The sequence below is a fragment of the Molossus molossus genome, unplaced genomic scaffold, assembly GCF_014108415.1.
Source record: "Molossus molossus isolate mMolMol1 unplaced genomic scaffold, mMolMol1.p scaffold_m16_p_8, whole genome shotgun sequence".
In the NCBI taxonomy this organism is placed as follows: Eukaryota; Metazoa; Chordata; class Mammalia; order Chiroptera; family Molossidae; genus Molossus; species Molossus molossus.
Window position 1 is genome coordinate 48,591,036 of NW_023425402.1, and position 16,232 is coordinate 48,607,267.

General features: G+C 41.9%; 1 protein-coding gene and 1 pseudogene across 1 annotated transcript in view; both read left to right on the forward strand.

The window, feature by feature from the left end:
- Nucleotides 1-16,232, forward strand: part of PDSS2 (decaprenyl diphosphate synthase subunit 2) — a 261,210-nt gene that overhangs the window by 216,704 nt on the left and 28,274 nt on the right. The window lies entirely within an intron of this gene.
- On the forward strand, nucleotides 8,885-9,173 carry LOC118621818 (annotated as a pseudogene).

A 16,232-nucleotide genomic window follows, 5' to 3' on the forward strand; every position in this document is an offset into this window, starting at 1 on the left:
CAAAAAACTTACCTTCCAAGCATCTGTTTTCAGGGAGCAGGTGAGATATTCCATCAAGGCATGAGAGTAACTAAGAAAAAGAAAACATGGAATTTAGGAAATGGGGTGAGACATAGGTGTGAGGCAGTGAGAAATCCTAGGACGATATGAAGGGAAGAATATTAAACTGCAACAGTATTGCAAACAGTACAAGCACTTACCATGTGCCAAGAACTGTTCTGAGAAACCTGAGGCACAGAGGATTTAACTGACTTGTGTGCAGTCACACAGATAGCGTGTGGTGGAGCCAGGATGCAAACCCAGGTAGCCTAGCTCCAGGGCCCACATCCTTAAAGTCACATGCTATACTGTTTCTATTCCAAGCAAGTTCTAGGTGATGGCTATGCATCCAGTCTAGATTGGGACAAGAGGACAGAGATCTCCAGGAGATCTGTCTCCAAGGAAAAATATGGTACTGATCATATGATCTAATGTGATCATATGGAGAATTTGGAGAATTTAGGGACAAATTAATGATAGGCACATAGAAAAGTAAGGGCTCCCGTTACTGTTACTGCGGAATAAATTGCCCCAAAGCTTAGCTGCTTCAGATAATCATTTTGTTATATTCATGGATTCTGTGGGTCAGAAACTTGGACAGTGCATGGAGGAGATGACTGGTCCATGATTTCTGGGGCCTTAGCTGGAAAGACCCAGTGGCTGGAAGTGACTCAATAATCCTGGGGCCTGGAATCATTTGGAGGCTCCACTCTCACATGGCCCCTGGACTGGGATGTCAAGAAAACCAGGCTGCTGACCAACCAGAGTGCTCACACGTGGCCCCTCGTTTAGTTTGGCTTTCTCATGGCACAGCAGTGGCAGAGTGGTCAGATTTCTTATTTGCCAGAGCAGAACTCCAAACACAGGTGTTCCAGAAAACAAAACAGAGACTGCACCCTTTCTTATGACCAGCCTCCCAGGTTGCAGTCCTTTCCGTGGTCTCCTATCAAGTCAAGGGGAGGGGCTGTAGTCCTCACCTATCAATGGGAAGAGTTTCTAAGAATTTGGGCCCACGTTTTAAAAGAGCCACACTTGCTCAGTGGTTGAGCATCGGCCCATGCACCAAGAGGTTGCCAATTCAATTCCTAGTCAGGGCACATGCCCAGGTTGTGGGCCAAATCCCTAAAGGGGAAGCATGCAGGAGGCAGCCGATGGATGTTTTCTCTCATTGATGTTTCTTTTTTAAAAAAATTTTTTTCTTTATTGATTTTAGAGAGAGAGGAAGGGAGAGGGAGAGAGAGATAGAAACATCAATGAGAGAGCACATCCATTGGCCGCCTCTTGCATGCCCTCCCCTGAGGACCTGGCCCACAGCCTGGGCATGTGCCCTGACTGGGAACCGAACCGGCGACCTCTTGGTGCATGGGTCAATGCTCAACCACTGAGCCATACCGGCTGGGCTCATTGATGTTTCTATCTTTCTCTCCCTCTCCCTTCCTCTCTCTCTAAAATCAATAAAGAAAAAAATTATTTAAAGTAATAAAAGGAAGAAAACGAAAATTGATGCATTTCAGTATAGAAAAAGGTTAAATCAAGTATCCTACATTGAAATATTATACAACTATTGAATATTGTATTACTAGGGTATATTTGTGTGTTTTTTGACAGCTGAACTGAAAATATATATACAGATGGTGTTAGTAGCTCTAATTGAGTTACATTAGAATACATTACGGATTTACATTTTGGTTGAAAAGATACAGCTAAATATATTCAATGAAAGCTACCAACTCTCCCTACCAACTATTTACATATATACATATACATGTAAGAGTAACATAGATATACATTTTAAAGAAGCTTCACAGAAAAGGAACATATTTACCTCTTAGTTTCTTTGCAAGTTGTAAATGTAGACAACATGAGAGTCCAGGATTTCCTAAACAGCTGGTGAACTATTCCCAAATCATTATCCCCAACTTGATTTAAATTCAAAGGGATATCTTTTCCATATGATCTATGCATCCTTCTCTTTATATCTGCATCTACGTGTCTGAGTCATGAACAGGGTCACTAATGAGAGAAGATGAATTCATCTGAAACAAGTAAATGTTAGTTTCTGTCATGCAGGTGGCAACATTCTTCCGATTAAAGACATCCAACAAGTTTATTTTAATCTTCTAAATTATAATATTCATGTTTATATAAAGCTCTATAAGGTAATGATCTTGCTCTGTGAATGAGTTAGGGACACAATTTACATAACACTTGAGAGAGGCATTCTGTCCTAAATCTCAAGGTTTCTTATTAATCCTGAAATTGGCTCTTTCTAGTACTCTTTTCCCAATATTTTTGTGAAATTTACCTCTTCTGCAATCCTTCTCCTCCACTCCCTCTCCCAGGTTTTGAATTTTATTGCAAGATCCTTAAGGATAATAGGGAATTCACCTTTGCATTATTCATACATAGTACCTGGCGTAGTGACTTGCTTGGAGTAGTCATTCAGTTAATACTTGTCAAAAAAGTATTTGCGGTGTGGTCTTTGCAGGGTAAGCTATATTGGATGGCAGCCCTGTTTTGTTAAATAGGAAACATCGAGCTGGTGTAGTAGAAATGGCCCATAGAGGATCAGGATTCAGAAGACCTAGATGGGCTCTGTTAGCATCTGTATAACCTTAATCACACCCTTTCATGTTTTTTATTTTCTGTAAAATGATGGCATTTGAACTGGATCATTTCTAAGGTCCCTTGTAGCTCCTAAATAACTCTAAAAAGTAGGTCTCTTAGGCAAGAGATGCATCATAAGAAAAATATTTATCTCTATTAGAAGCTTAATACTAGTTTTGACACTGAGAAATAGAAAAGTCTTGCTCCCGATGATAGAAGTCACCTATGATTTCTTATTATCACATATGAAATTACATGCCCACTCTGCTCAGATGGGTTTGTGTCTCATCCACTCTTTTGATTTCCTGCTTGGGGAAAGTGAGCATTAATGACTCGACAAGGAAGGGAGAAGATGACTTACCTTTAGTGCCCATTCAGTATCATTGTGAAGCCAGGAAGAAGAGCACCTCTGGAATTTTTTTTTATCAGACCTGCTTCCTCCTCTCCAACCCCATCCCCCCTCTCCCCCCCGCAAAAAAAATCTTAAGATTAGATAGCCCTCTTCCATCACATCGATAGGCATGTGCAATCACACGCACACGCACACACCCACACACAATACTCTTTCATAAAAGGCAATTTAGGGCACCAGGCCAGACCTGAAACAGCTGAAAAATACTTGTTGGGTAATGTCTCCACACTAAGTTTTACAGATTTCTTCTTTCCTTAATTTTAAATTTAAATTTGTAGCTGCTGAAAAATAATGATCAGGTAAAAATACTGGTAGTGAATGGGTGACTCACCCTAGGGAGGTGAAGTCATTACTCAGTTATCATTTTGATTCCTAATAAAAAAAAGTAGCATCTTTCAGGGAATCACAGAGCTCTGAGTCTCTCAGGGAGTCCAGAGGCTATTGCAGGTCAGCAGCTTTATTTTTAATGATTCTTCTAGTTTTCTGCTGCCATTATAAGTCACCTGAAAAAATAAGAATTATGATTATATTTTCTTGGTTATTTCTGAAAGTACTGAAATGTCACTTAGGCTTGTGACATTCTGACACTGTCATAACCAGCCATAAAATACCTTAAGTGAACTACACATTACCATTGCTAAGCTGTAACTCACTTGTCTCTAGATATCTACTATTGTTCAAAAAGGCAAACAGATCGTTAGGCAAGGCTGGTGTGCATGAACATAACATGCATATTTATAAACAAAAGAGAAAATGCACATTCATAGAGTCCTCATAAATGTCATGTGATATTCTTCTAATTATTTAAGTTATTTTGAGTTATTTCAGAAGGAGTAAAATTGACAATATCCTCTACCATAGAGGGCATCTGAAAGGGCTGTATATGAAACCACAAAGCCTATGAAATGGTTCTAGATATCACCTAAATAAAATTTTTTCTTAAGGTTTTCTGTTGCCCTTAAGGACAGGGAGCTTCATCACAGGAGGTCTAGCAGTAAATTGCCTAAAGCTTGTCACTGGCCCGGTAAAGAGGGGATGAGAAAAGCACACATATAAGGAGCTCAGAGGAAGGAGAGTTCATATTGAGTTGGGAAAGTCAAGAAAGGGTTTGTGCAGTAGGTGCTGTCTGAGGTGGTCCTTGATGACCTTGACAACAAAGATGGAAGTGAAGGGCTGGCTTCCGAGCAATGGGGGCCACAAAAAAGGGATGCAGATGGGCAAGTGTGCAGTGTATTCAAAGAAAAACAAGTGTTATCATTTGGATGGAATGTGGAAAACATGGGACAGTATAGGGGAGATATAGAATTGATCTAAAATAGTACATAATGACTATATGTAAAGAATTCAGTCCAGACAAAAACATGTACATGAATGTACAGATCAGCAGTAGCCAAAAAGGGAAACAACCCAATGTTCATCAAATAATGAGTGGATAAACAAAAGGTGGTATATCCATACGAGTGAATATTACTCTGCCACATAAAGGAATGAAGTACTGATACAAATACAACATGACAAAAAGGTTCTGGAACTACATGGTGGTAATGGTTGTACAACATTGTGAATGTTCTAAATGCCACTGAATTGTATCCTTGAAAATGGTTAAAATTGTGAATTTTATGTTCTGTGAATTTTACCTCAACTTTAAAAATAAAAAACACAAAACACTTTAGGATGTTTGCCTGTGGGAAATGAACTTGATTGAAAAGTCATGGAACAGACATTGAAAGTTTTTGAGCCAGGTAGTGTCAAAGTCTGAAATGTGTTTTAGGGAGGTGTATCTGGTACCTTCTATATAAGATGAAAGGAACAAGGGGATACTATAGAGAAGGAGATCAGTTAGGAGGTTTGGGGGAACCTGTGGGTAAGTACAGGAGAAAAGTCCCAGTCACAGTGTTAGCAACAAGAATGGGAAGGTAAGGAGATTAAGAATTTTTCAGAGGGAAAAATGTATGGAACCTGAAAAGTGATATGATAGGGAAAAGCTGGGAGTTGTATACTGGGGAGAGGCCAAAACCAAGATTTTGAACTTGGATATCAGGAAGAATTTTATCATGAAGAGAAATAAAAAAGTGAAATGGAAAAACTGGTTTCAGTTTGGTGAGCTTGAGGTGTACCATCAGGGTTGGTGGCCATCACCTTGGGACTTGGCCACTGGAGGAAACAACCCAGTTCCACTGTCAACCTAATTTCCTTCCTCATGGCTTTTCTGCAATTTGGGTAGGTTTTTTTCCTTGGTCTAATTGTGCAATTTTATTTTTATTTGTTTGTTTGTTTTTTATTTTTGTTTTTTATCCTCACCTGAGGACATTTTTGCATCTATCTTCAGATAGAGTGGGCAGGGGGAGAGAAACATCAATGTGAGAATGACACATTGAGTGGTTGCCACCCACATGACCCCAACCGGGGCCAGGGACAAACTGCAACCGAGGTATATGCCCTCAGCAGGAACTGAACCCGGGATTCTCTGGTCCATGGGCCAACACTCTAACCACTGAGCCAAACTGGCGAGGGCAAATTGTGCAATTTTAAATTTCATGTCTCTTCCAGATTCTAAGAGAGCAAGAAAAATGGTTTGCAAAGGAATAACAAGACTTTTGAACAGAGAGATTTACTATGTAGATAATACAAGCTCCTCCTCTTTCTTTTTCCATTGGGCACCACAGCCTTCTGCACCTGTCTGTTGCTTCCTCTTTTCTCAATGAAACAAAGGAAAAGAATATGAGAGAGTTAATCCATGGACATTCACATTTGCCTCCAAAGATTAGCTTTCCCAGGCGAAAGAGATGATAAAATGAGGTGCCTGAGCAGTCCACTTCCAAATGGTGTAGACTCCCTTGCAGATGCCTCTGTGCTTTCTTATTGGCAGTCAAGGATGGTCAAGATAGCAAAGAGTCCTGCCCTGTTTCTTTATATTCTAATATCTTTCCAGCTCTGTCACTGGAAAGCCTGACAGTAGAAGGCCTGATTCTTCTACCAAACCAAAACTCAACTGGCTGTTTCAACTGCAAGACCTGCAAACGTCGTAGATTTCTGATTTGTGACCTTTTTAAATCCTCATACACTATACCCAAATCATTCTAGGATGAGGATGAAGGTATACTTCCTTCTTCTGTCCCCCAACAAACCTCCTTTTTATGTATAAATTCTACCTCTTAATACCAGTGCAAATGTACAGAGAGTTTATTTTCGGTAACGCCTGTTTTCTCTAAAAGAACCAATGATATTTCTGCCCTTGCCAAGGGAAAATACCTTTAAAATGTCTTTATTTTTGTAGCCATCAATGTAACCTTTTAATCAAACAAGGATATTGATAGGTAATTGGTTGAGACAATTGGATGAATGGTTAATAGGGAAAAAAATATTCACTTGGACTCAAAGCACCCTGTAGATAACACACTAAATACATTGAAAAAACTTAGTTTCTCCAGTGAGACAAACAGGTATCGTATGATTCCTATTGTAACAGCATCATCTAGATAATGATTTAGCCAAAATGTTTTAAATTTAATCTAATCATGAGAAAACAATCACATTAATCCAGGATAAAGGACATTCTGTAGAGCAACTAACCTGGACTCTTAGAAAATGCCAATATTGGACTTCCGGTCAAGATGGCGGCGTAGGTAAACGCAGTATCGCGTCCTCCCACGACCACATCAAAGTTACAACTAAACTACAGAACAACCATCATTCAAAACCACCTGAAATCAAGCTGAATGGAAGTCCTACAACTACGGAATTAAAGCAGCAGCCACATCGAGACTGGTAGGAGGGGCGGAGGCGGACCAGCTGGTCCCACACCCACGTGTGGCGGATAAAAATCAGGAGGACACCTCGGCTGGGAAGGTTCTCCCTGAGGACTGAGGGGTCCCCGTCCCACACCAGACGCCCCACTCAGGATTCCAGTGCCAGGAAGAGAAGTCCCCATAACTTCTGGCTGTAAAACCAGCGGGAACTGAGGCTCAAGGAAGCTGACGCAGCTGGAGCCCCAGGCAGCTCCCTAAAGGGCCTGCGCACGGACTTATCGGACTCTCTCCCTCTAAGCTTGGAGGGGAGGCAGCTCGAGGGGCGCCAGAGACATACAGGGAAGAACTGAGCTGCTTGGCACTGGAGCGAGGGCTGGAGAGGGGGCTTTCTCGGGGACAAACGTGCTGTAAGAGGCCTTTGTTCCTTTGGTGAGCCCTTCCCTGGGGCGGCAGATAGCCGCCATACCTGGGACTCCAGCAACCTGGCTCACACTGGTAGCTCCGCCCTGGTGACTCCCTGAGACCCCGCCCACCCAACTTTCAGGCCCACCCAAGCTGCTGCCACTTGCTTAACCATAGGATTGGCCTGTCTTGGATCCTGCTTCAGGTTTTCCTATATTCTTTCAAACAAGCAGCATCTGGTCTCACATAGCCCCATACCTCTCGTTAAGTAATACACAGAAACAAACACAGGGAGGCAGCCAAAATGAGGAGACAAAGAAACAGGTCCCAAATGAAAGAACAGAACAAAACCTCAAGAAAAGAACTAAGCGAAATGGAGATAAGCAACCTAACAGATGCTGAGTTCAAAATACTGCTTATAAGGATGCTCAACGAACTTAGTGAGAACCTCAGTGAACTTAGGGAGGGCCTCAAGAGCATAAAAAAAGACCAGTCAAGATTGTGATGGATGCACAATCATAAATGAAGGAGGCATTAACTGAAATAAAGAATAATTACACAGATTCAATAGTAGAGTACGTAAAGCCAAGAAGCAAACCATCAATTTGGAATCTAAGGAAGCAAAAAACGTCCAATCAGAACAGCAAAAAGAAAAAAGAATCCAAAAAAATGAGGATAGTGTAAGGAGCCTGTGGGACAACTTCAAATGTGCCAACATTCGCATCTTGGGGGTGCCAGAAGGAGAAGAGAGAGAACAAGAAATTGAAAACCTGTTTGAAACAATAATGGCAGAAAACTTTCCTAACTTGGTGAAGGAAACAGACATACAAGTCCAGGAAGCACAGAGAGTCCCAAACAAGATGAACCCCAAGAGGCCCACACCAAGACACATCATCATCAAAATGCAAAACCTTCAAGACAGAGAGAATCTTAAAAGCAACAAGAGAAAGGCAGCTAGTTACCTACAAGGGAGTTCCTATAAGACTGTCAGGTGATTTCTCAAAAGAAACTTTGCAGGCCAGAAGGGAGTGGCAAGAAATATTCAGAGTGATGAAAAGTAAGAACCTACAACCAAGATTACTCTATCCTGCAAAGCTGTCATTTAGAATCGATGGCCATATAAAGACTTTCCCAGACAAGAAAAAGTTAAAGGAGTTCATCACCACCAAACTGTTATTATATGAAATGATGAAGGGTCTTTTTGAAGAAAAAGATAAAATATATGAACAAACAAAATGGCAATGAATACATATCTGTCGACAATGGAATCTACAAACAAAATGAACAGGCAGAACAGAAACATTCTCACGGATACAGAGAACATTTTGTTGGTTGCCATTTAGGAGGGGGGTTGGGGGAATTGGTGAAAAAAGGTGAAGGGATTAAGAAGTACAAATTCATAGCTAGACTGACAAACCTCAAAGGGAAAGGGGTTCGGGGGTAGGAAGAAATAAACCAAAGAGCTTGGTTATATGCATAACCAATGGACACAGACAATAGTGTGGGAAAAGGTGGGAGGGGGGCAGGAGTGGGGAGGAGGGGGTCAATGGGGGAAAAATGAGGAACATCTGTAATACATTCAACAATAAAGATTTAAAAAAAAGAGAAAGAAAGAAAATGCCAATATTGGATATGCACCAGCCATTCAAGGCTACAGAATTTTCATCCTAGAATCATGGTCCAATTTGTCCATAACCTCACCAAGAAGAACCCCATGCTGGTAAATGCCTCACTTGGCCACATTTTGGCACTATGCCAAGGTTGAACTGCTTTTTCCAGCCTCTGCCAAGATCTCTACAGTGTTTCAGAGCTTGAAAAAAAATAGTAATGCTCAAACTGGTAACTTCTAAGAACTCACAGTTAAGGAAGCTCTGCTGAATGGTTTGGAGGCCACTGAGGTGTGGGTGTGATTTTCTGTCAGCCAGATCATAGGAAAGCATGGCCTCATTGGGTATAATGTTTGAAAACCAATCTTTAACATCTGTTTCTTTTTGGTTTATTATTTGAAAGTTCTTGGACCTGAGTGGTCAGAATGGTATTTGAATAAAAAAAAGGTATGTCAAAAATATGCACATTAGAAGAGATGAAAAGCCATGAATGACATCCCTTAGAAATGTATGATTTTTAATTTGATCTTGGATTGTGATAAAAACAGCTCTGAAGGACACTGTTGGTTGACTTGGAAAATTTGAGTATGGATTTTATCTTAAATATTATAGTAAATGTTACACTTGTTGGATGTGATTATGGGTTTGGGTTATGTAGAACACCATTTTGTTCTTTGAAGGGATGAGGCATCATGATGTCTACAAATTACTCTCATCTACTCAACAAATGGTCATCTAGAGAGAAAGCAAATATGGCAAAATATTAGCAGTTGGTAAATCTAGGTGGAGGGCAAATGGATGTTTATTATACTCTTTCAACTAAAATGTTTGAGAGAGCCCTGGCCAGTATGGCTCAGTTGGTTGAGTGTCGGTCTATGAAACAAAAAGCAGCTGGTTCTGCTCTGGCCAGTTTATCTCAGTGGTTAGAGCATCGACCTGCGGTCCAGAGAGACCCAGGTTCGCTTCCCAGTGCGTACCTCAGTTGCAGTTTGTCCCCGACCCTGGTTGGGCTGTGTGGGTGGCAGCCACTTGATGTGTCCCTTTCATGTCCATGTTTCTCTCTCTCTCTCTTCCTCTCTCTCCCTTCTACTTTATCTGAACAAAAAAATGGAAAAATGTCCTCGGGTGAGGATAAAAAAAAAATTTTTTTTTTTAAGTCACTGGTTCCATTGCTGTTCAGGGCACACGCCCGGGTTGCAGGCTCAATCCCCAGTGGGGGCATGCAGGAGGCAGCCAATCGATATTTCTCTCTCACATCAATGTTTCTCTCTTCCCTCTTCCTTCCGCTCTCTAAAAAAAGAAAGAGCGAGCCCTGGCCGGTTTGGCTCAGCGGTTAGAGCATCGGCCTGTGGCCTTGAGAGACCCGGGTTCGGTTCCCGCTAAGGGCACGTACCTTGGGTGCAGTTTGTCCCCGGCCCTGGTCGGTTGTGCGGGTGGCAGCCACTCGATGTGTCCCTTTCACATCGATGTTTCTCTCTCTCTCTCTCTGTTCCTCTCTCCCCTCCCACTCTACCTGAACAAAAAAATGGAAAAATGTTCTCGGGCGAGGACAGAAAGGAAGGAAGGAAGGAAGGGAGGGAGGGAGGGAGGGAGGGAGGAAGGAAGGAAGGAAGGAAGGAAGGAAGGAAGGAAGGAAGGAAGGAAGGAAGGAAGGAAGGAAGGAAGGAAGGAAGGAAGGTCATTAAAAACATACAGTAAACCCTTGATTTTGCAGACCTTGATTTAACGGATTTTAACAAACAGGCCATATGTTGGAAAAAACACTGTAGTAATTTCGCCAACATAAGTAAATATTACATATCTGCAATTATAGTCTACATATTTAAATCCAAGAGTCACCACTCATAAATGGTGAATAATTAGCACGTGATCACACTGCATGTCGCTCAGTAATTGGTTCTGTTGTGTGGTGTGACTTTCTGCAGCAGTTTGAACTCATGCCAGTTGATGTTCCCACATGCGCTAAGCCACGTCCCAGCCGTGTGCATTTGTTCACTCACGGTGCCTGGTGAATGCATCCATTTACTAGACCTATTTGATATAAATTTAAAATTGCAGTAATACATATAGAAAACTTTTCTGTGAAATTAAACTTTTCATACATACTTAATTTTAATTATACAAACATGTCTACATAAGTAAAAACAGGTAAACTAACTAATTTGTCAGATTTTTTTTTTTTTTTATCCTCACCTGAGGACATTTTTCCATTTTTTGTACAGATAGAGTGGGAGGGAGAGAGAGGAAGGGAGAGAGAGAGAGAAACATCGACGTGAAGGGACACATCGAGTGGCTGCCACCCGCACGACCAACCAGGGCCGGGGACAAACTGCAACCGAAGTACGTGCCCTTAGCGGGAACCGAACCCGGGTCTCTCCGGACCGCAGGCCGACGCTCTAACCACTGAGCCAAACCGGCCAGGGCTAATTTGTCAGATTTTTAACATATGCATTCAGAAAACCTTTATTATATTACAGACTTTTGGCTTTAATGGACACCCCCTTGCCTGAATTAGTTTGTTATAATAAGGTTTTACTGTATTTAAAAAGATTTTTTTTTTAATTTTGAGAGAAGGGTAGTTTTCTCTGAAGATTTAAGAAAAGAGTCTCTTTTTAAAAAAATACTGTTATTCCAAAATGTAGCTGATAGCATGGGGGAAGAATAACATGATATATAGAGATGATCAGTCTGTAGCAATTTCTGGACTCCGTGCTGTGGAATATTAGTTTTCTGCTTTTAGAAAAAGGTTTCCCAATACCTAGCTTTCAAGTCCAGATAACGGTAGTTGGAAATTGGAAACAGTTCATTTATGTCATCCAATCCTTCTTTGTTACCTGACTTATAAAAAAAGCATTTGCTTCTTAAAATAAAAGACCGCATTGTACATCTATTACTTACCAACAGGGAATCTATCTGGCTTTGTTCTGCAGAGACTGGTATATAAACCTTTGGAATTAATCCCTCTGTGCATCCTCTCAGAGTGCTGGCTTCTTTTTGCTTTTGTGCAGAATATTGTTTTACAGTGCTCACCGTGGCTGTCTGAGGAGGCCTCCATAGTCATGAGCACCGGCACACTATCTTGTCTATTTCACATAATTTTGTTTTGTTTTTTAATTTATTGGAGTGACATTGGTTAATAAAATTACATAGGTTTCAGGTGTACAGTTCTGTAATACATCATCTGTATATTTTATTGTGGGTCCACCACCCAAAGTCATTTATCCCCCTTTATCCTCTTCTGTCTCCCCCACCCCCACCGGGCACCCCCCTTCCCCTCTGGTAATCACCATACTATTGTCTGTGTCTATGAGTTTTTGTTTGGTTGGTTTTGGTTTTGGGTTTTGTTTCTGTTTGGGTTGGTTTTTTGTTGTTGTTTTTGCTTAATCCCTTCACCTTTTGCATCCAACCCCACTCCCCTCTGACAGCTGTCAGTCTTTCCTCTGTATCTTTGAGTTTATTTCTATTTTGATTGTTAATTTATTTTGTTCATTAGATTCCACATGTAAGTGAAATCATATGATACTTGTCTTTCTCTGACTAGCTTATTTCACTTAGCATAATACTCTCCAGGTCCATACATGCTATCACAAAGGTAAGATTTTCTTATTTTTTTATGGCCAGGTAGTATTCTGTTGTGTAAATGTACTACAGGTTTTTTATCCACTCATCCACTGAGGAGTGCTCCACCCAGGAAACATGGCATCTGCAGTGTGAGAGAGGAACTCTGTGCAGGGATCCTGGTGGCTGGCCCTTCAGCTCTCTCCAGATCCACAAACCCCAGTCTTTCCTCCCACAACTCTGGCCTGCTCCACCCTTCCTCCCCCAGAGCCAGGCCCAGTGGCTGGGAATGAGATTTTGTGCATTGGCCCTTTAAGAGGGCCCCTGTGTCTCTGGCAGACTCTGTCCCTCCCTGGTGGACAGAATCCCCATGGATTTTTACAGATATTATGTAGCTGCCTCTTCCCAGCTCTGGTGCTCTGGGCTGGGGAGCCCGGCTTAGGGTTGAGACCCTGCTCTTCTCGGGGGGGAAATTTCGGCAGCTGAGCTATCCCTCCAGAATCTCAACTGCTGCCCATGGGGGGTTGGGGGCAGCCCTCTCCACGATGTGGCTTCTTCTGTAAATCCTTGGTTATTAACTTCTCTTCAGCTAGTCTTCTGTTGATTATTCAGGTTGATTTTTTTGTATTTTAGTTGTAATTCCAGTTTGGTTTTAGGAGGAGGTGAGTGTAGCTTCTTGCTACTCTGCTGCCGTCTCAGATCCCCCCTATTTCATGTTTTTAAGATAAAACAAGGTTCAAACCATATATTCTCTGCGAACTGCTAAAGACTGGAAAAAATTCTTCTTTTCTCATGACCTGGACTGACAAGAAGCACACCTACAGGAAGCAGAAAGATTAGTGAGTCCCTTTTAGAGACCCTAGTAATGAAGCCCTTCGGGAATTGCGGTGTGTAGAATTCTCGGTGGCTTCTGGAAACGAACAGGGTGGCAGAAACAGGTTTGGCACTGCCAGCTGCTGAAATACAGTCTGCATTTCTTTTACATCGGCCTATTTTGGGCCCCAGTGAGAAAGTTATTTTTAATAAAATCTTGCTCTGCTAGAAATACCCATGATAAGTGGCAGGTGTCAGAAAAAGGAGGAAGTTACAGCACTCCACTTTCTTGAGACTTGAGTTTATAAAGTTGTTCTCCTTTAACCTTTGAAGTAAACACGGGTGCATACAGAAGGGAAAGGCAGAAAGGACATTAGACGTGGGCTAGACCAGCAGTCCTCAGATGAATCAGAATCTCAGGGCCAGGCTCAGAGGATCTGTGTGCTTGACCAGCTGCCCAAGAGATTCTGATACAGCCCGCCCGGTGTTTGTGAGAGCCCAGCATTTGGGAACAGCTGGTCTGCTCTGGTCCAGTACTCTTATTTTATAGATAAGAAAATACAGGCCCCAGAGAGGGGATAAATGATGATGGGAAACAATAAATAAAATAAGAAAACAAGGCCCAAATAAGTTTTTTAATTTATTTAAGGTATTACCCTATAATGGACTAGAAACCATATTTTCTGCCTCCCAGCGTATCCATCCTTCTGGAGTGGTCACAGTTAAGCTCGTAGGCCACTTGCTCTCTGTAGATAAGACCTACTCAACACCAGAGGCTTTGGGGTGTGCATCTTGAAATCTCCTGAGGTCGCCTGACTTGCACTCCGGGTTCTGTTCACTTGAACGTACTGCTTTAATTACACTAAACCAGTGCCTCTGTGAGGAGGCTCCTGCAGGCTCGTTCGTCTGTCCCACCCTTCTGTGGCTGGCTTTTCATGCATTCTTTTCTATGGGTTCCCTTCCTTAGTCTACTTATAAATAGAAGCTGGGTAATGAAGTGAAAATATGGTGCTGTTCAGTAAGGGTAAACATTATTTGTAAGACACATCTAATGTCTCCACATCTGCTACATACTGGCTTTGAACCTAAACACCCAGCTTTCCCAGAACTAGGAGTGAGTGAAGTGAACCCCGCTTTGTACGTTTTCTGAATAGACAGTGCACATAACCAACACATAAAGAAAAAGCATCCATCCATTCATTCACCAGATATTATGGACCATCTACTATATGCTAGCACTGATCTAGACATGGAATACAGTTGTGAGCAGGAGGGAAATCTCCCTACTCTCATGGAGCCTTAGTTCTAAAGGAGGTTGTATGTGAAGCCTGTCTAATACAAGACAGCGCAACCCCTAAAGTACAAGCTCCAGGAAGGCAGAGATCGTGACCTGGTCTTTTCACAGCTGTGTCTCTGGTACTTAAGCCTAATAACTGTACAATGGGCAATTATTTCGTGGCTGGCATCCATCAGGTGAAATAGAAACTGTGGCCCCTCCCAAATGAACAGTTTTACACAATAATATGGAATAGGTAGTGTTTAATGAGAAATATTATTTATGTCGGGGATTAAATCATCATTTGCATCTGTTTCTTATTTGCTGTATTTTTATTCTAAAAGCTTTTGGTGAAAAAATTTTATATCAGAATATGTACTTCAGACTTAAATACTTACGATATTTGTTTTATAAAATAAATGGTTCTTTTATGCATAAGCTAAAGCAGCTAAGGATGAAATGGTTCCACAGAGTTAGTGTGGTTATGACATGAAAGGGCACCCCGGGGAGCTGCCCACCCGGGTTTCAGTCTGTTCAGGCTGCGCTGGCTGTGGTCACCGTGCTGTGGCCACCGTGCTGTGGCCACCGTGCTGTGGTCACCGTGCTGTGGCCACCGTGCTGTGGCCACCGTGCTGTGGTCACCGTGCCATGGCCACCGTGCTGCTGTTTCTGTGGAGCCTCCTAACCTCTCAACTTTCAAAACATTTAAGGGCTGATCCGGAACACACGTGGATTATACGCATGGTATTTCTCTGTCATCCTCCCCAGCAAAGGGTGGAAGGGTGGTGGCTGAGCTAGGAATATAAAATAAAATGAGAGTGTTTGAAAAGAGCTTATGACTGATTAAGCACAAACACTTCAGACTAATAGCATTCTCTGAGATGATTAGTTTATAAGCGAAGTATGTGACAGAAAAAGTGGTTTTATAGTAGGACTGCTCTAGATGTCCTTATTTATAAGCAGCATTATGTTCACTCTTACTACCTGAAGAAACACTGTCGACTTCCGTTTTCATGGCTCAATGCCTCCTGAAGGCAGCATCCACCCTAAGTCATTGTCAATTATGTAGTTCCTCCACACTTTGCCTTGCAATCTCAAAACACAAAAAAAGCTCCTAAACTTCTTAATTTTCAACAAATACCGTTTTCAACCCTTTTTACGTCTTCTGTGTTAAACACGGAAAGATGAGAATGTTGAAAGACCCAGAATGATGAGGAGCTGTAGTGAGGAGATAGCAGATGTTTTCAGGAGTGAGTTTTCTGAGAGCAGGAACGATTCTGCATCATTTAAAACATGCAGTGCCTGGGCAATCCATACTGATCAGCAAGAGACAAGAAAAAGGATGAACCATGGAAAAGGTGGAAAACCTGTAACCACAGGATCAGCTCAATGTCATATCTCTTAACCTAAAATGAATACAAGAGACAGCTAAGAGTTTGAGAACTTAAAGACTAAGCATATTATGAAATGCTGCTGCTGAAAGTTTGGTCACAAGCCATGGATTATTCATAGGATCAAGGTCAGTTCACATTTGCACAGCCTCTGAGTGAGTGGCCGGGCGCGAGTGCCCTACGCAGATGTGCTTGAGGCTCCTGCCACTCCGCAGGGCCACAGGGGGCGAGGGATGGTCAGCACAGGTAAACTGCTGCGTTTTCGTACATAGACAGAGCAAGTAAATATAAAATATCTGAGAGGAGAACAATCTTGATTTTCACATTTCTGTAAGAATTGACTCATATTCCTGTTGGTATAATACAGCTCAGCACTAA